Consider the following 3,592-nt stretch of genomic DNA (forward strand, 5'->3'; position numbering starts at 1 on the left):
AAATTGAACCCATGCTATCAAAGGAACTATTCAGGCACATCCCTTTATGCATGTATATTTCTGAGTCTATATACAAACAATATAAAAAACATCACTCCACATAAAAACATACAGATAAACATATATAGAGAATAAAAATTTCTCTCTGGATATAAAAAGATCAGTCCAGAGGAAGTCTGGAGTTAACACCCAATTTCACCCCACTAGTCGATCCTTCACTAGGAGTATCTGCTGTGGTCGTTCCTGGTTGGATCCCGATCAACTTTCCTCATCGCTTGTTTTGTGCTTGGTTCACTTCCAGCCCCATGAAGTCCGTGCTGTTATGACTATGTCTTCACGTCAGTGATATTACTTGCAGCGAGGTCTCATTTTGTCTGCCAAATGCAGTCTCAACAGCTCAGCCTTCACCCACTGTCCTCTTGTTATGGATATCTCTGTTTCCATTGGTTGCCCATGTGAAGCTAAAATGCTGAAGCGGCCTCTCTCCCGGTACTCTCTTCTAATGGGAACAATACTGAACATCTTTCGCTATGTGTGCCTGTTGCAGCTGCGGGGCTTGAAAGGTGTATAGACCTCTTTGGCTTTAAGCAGGAAAAAAGGTACTTCCAGGTTTGAATGCGGCATGGAAGACCATCCCTCAACATTGGGGAGCCCACTCATCCAAGGTTTCCTCTTGTGTGTCCTTATCTTGTGCTCCCTTAACTGGAATAGCTGGGGTTAAGAGCTGTCTACATTCTATCTCCCCGGGGTTTTGCAGTGTAGATGTGTCACACCTCGATGGACTAGGATGTCCTCTCGGCAGTGGCCCCTGCGGTCTCGGCAAGTGATTGAAGACTGATTCAATCTCCTCTGCACACTTATCTGGCAGGGGAGATACCAGGACCACAAAGGTGGTTTTCCCAGGGTGAAGCTTACCCATTGCCCTCTGATGTGCTGCCCCCTGTGATTTCCCCGAATGTGGGAAACTCAACTGCATAATTGGTGGGAGTGGGGGACTGCATTCACGCTCTCTTCTTATATTAAAAAAAAGTGGGAAAAAAAGAAAGAAAACAAATCTCCTCTGCAGCAAACTCCTCCAAACACCCAAACCCCACAATAATAGATTTAGAATCCCTTCTTTTTCACCAAGATGAGCTACTTCTACTGAATGAAATGGTTCCTAAAAAGTTGTACACAAGTAAAATTTTTATAAATTGCAATTTTAACAAATACCTTGTAGATATCTTCTTTTAGATTTAAATATACTTGTACAAATACTTAATCACTCTATATTTTGGGTTTTTTTATTATGTTTTTCCAAGTGTATGGTTTGAAAGAAGAAACCACCTCTAGAGACAAAGTCTCATTATCTAATAATCAAGAGAGAAAATGGAAAATGAGGATATTGTAAAATCGTGAATGTACTTAATCCCACTGAACATGCTTGGGGGCAGTGGGATGGGAAGGTTTATATTGTATATACATTTCCACAATTTAAAAAACAAGAATGAGCAATTAAAGAGATGACAATTAAATGCAATACATGATCTAATAAAGGAGAAAATTACGTTACTGGGACAAAAGAAAAAAATGGAATATAGAATGTCAGCTTTATATTAATATCAATGTTAAATTTCTTGAAGCACTTAAGGTGATCACATAAATGAATATCCTTGTTCACAGGAAATATGCATGGAAGTATTATATGTTCAAAGAGTATGGTACATGCAAATGCTCTCAAATGTTAAGTAGATAGAGAGATAGATAGATAGATAGACAGACAGACAGATAATAGATAAAGATATAAAGGTGGATGCATTGATAGATGGACAGACAGAATGATGCAGCGAAAGTGGCAAAAATGTTAAAACTGGTGGATCTGGGTATCTGAGATGAGATGAGGTGTAAGGGATATGTTGGAGCTATCTCTATGGGTTTGTATTATTTTTGCAACTGTCCTGAAAGTTTGAATTTTTTTAAAAAAAGAAAGAAAAGAAAAGAAAACCATATGCCAGAAGATCAAGTAGCAAAAAAGATGAGTTGGTGTCCGCTGGAAGCAATGTCAAGTCTCAGTCAGTGGAGGCAGCCTCAGTCTGAGGACCAATGTCTGGCCAAAGGCTGACTCCCAAGCCTGAAGGAAACTGTCTTTACCCCTTGGAAACCCATCTACAGCCTGAGAGCTGCTGACAACCTGAGGTGGTCTGTCTGTAGCCTGAGGGCACCCGTCCTCACCATAGTAACATATACCCATATTTCTTTTGCCTCCAATAGCCTGTGAGATATTCACATTCTTAGCCAGAGACTGTGACTCATCTCTGCACCTCTTCTGTGGTACAAAGTGCCCAACAAAGATTGTTGAATTAAGATCCTCCCACTTGCTCTGATAATTTCCACTTTCACAGGGACACTGCCTATGAGATCAAGTACCTTCATTTTCTCTAATCTCCATCCTTGTTCTTAACTTTGTATGTCTTACCTCTAAGCTAAATGTTTCATAGTTTGCTGGTTTATTTGTTTGTTTTTAAGGATCTTATACAAGTTTCTTTTTCTTGGCAGCAGCCTCCAGGTTCAGTATAACAAATTTAACTTTGCATGCCTATAGTGAATGTGAGGGAGTGGGTTAAGTGCTACGAAGGTACAAATCAATACTGGATGCCTCCCATGCCCTATAAGATCTATAAGCTATTGGGAAAACAAATTGGAGATTTTGTTTTGTTACAATGATATTCCCCAGGGAAGCTGACCATAGCCCACACAGGGCCTCCAGAAGGACAGGATGTTGATGTGGTCATTATATCCCAGGGTCTGATCTAAGGGAAAAGACTCTAGATTGGTTCATACAACCAAGAGCTTCAGATTGTAACCTAAAGACCAGAAAGGCGACTGCTCAATGTCCTGGGAAGTTTGGATCAATCGGTCAGCACCTCTGGGAGGTAAGTACCAGTGAAAGGCATCAGAGCCAGAGACTGAGCTGGTGTCCTTCCTTGATGATTGCCACACCCACTCACTCCCGCTATAGGGACAGGCTGCCTGGGGAACATACACTCACATCACCTAGCCAGGGTCCCCTCCCTGGGTCAGCACCAGAGACACACTGCCAGAGATGGCCTGCCTGATCCCTCTTTTTCTATGGTGCATGTGACTGTTCACTCCTACTGACACATTTTCTTATTTAATCTAATAGTATTATTGATTAGATTACGGTCAAATCATTAAGTCGTGTTTTTCCTGCTTTATCCTGGGCTATGTTTTCCCTTTAAAGGTGATTGTATGTCTCATGTTCTATTCTAACTAGCTTAACTCTTAGTCTCTGGACATGCCACCCTGTCACCAATGTGCCACCTTCATTGCACCAACTCAACAAGCAATCTGGGTTAGTGCCCAATGAGTGCTGTGGAAGAACAGAAGGGAGAGAATTCACTTCTGGCTAATCCAAAGAATTTCATGGTAGGGATAGGGTTTGTATAGGATTTTGAAAAATATTGGAATTTGAATAGGCAAAAAGAGTTGGAGATGTATTTAGGTGAGCAAAGACTTAGAGGAAAACATGCAAAAACCATTGGCAGTGTTGCTACAGGAGAAGGTTATAAAGGGGACTGTGGGGAGAAGTGCA

At 41.2% G+C, this 3,592-nt stretch overlaps 1 non-coding gene across 1 annotated transcript; it reads left to right on the forward strand.

Moving 5' to 3' along the window:
• Window positions 1-853: 853 nt before the first annotated feature.
• On the forward strand, window positions 854-1,016 carry LOC111763858 (U1 spliceosomal RNA). Its single transcript, XR_002796606.1, has one exon. It is a non-coding gene; the product is annotated as a U1 spliceosomal RNA (small nuclear RNA).
• Window positions 1,017-3,592: the final 2,576 nt, after the last annotated feature.

The sequence above is a fragment of the Dasypus novemcinctus genome, chromosome 25 (assembly GCF_030445035.2).
Source record: "Dasypus novemcinctus isolate mDasNov1 chromosome 25, mDasNov1.1.hap2, whole genome shotgun sequence".
In the NCBI taxonomy this organism is placed as follows: Eukaryota; Metazoa; Chordata; class Mammalia; order Cingulata; family Dasypodidae; genus Dasypus; species Dasypus novemcinctus.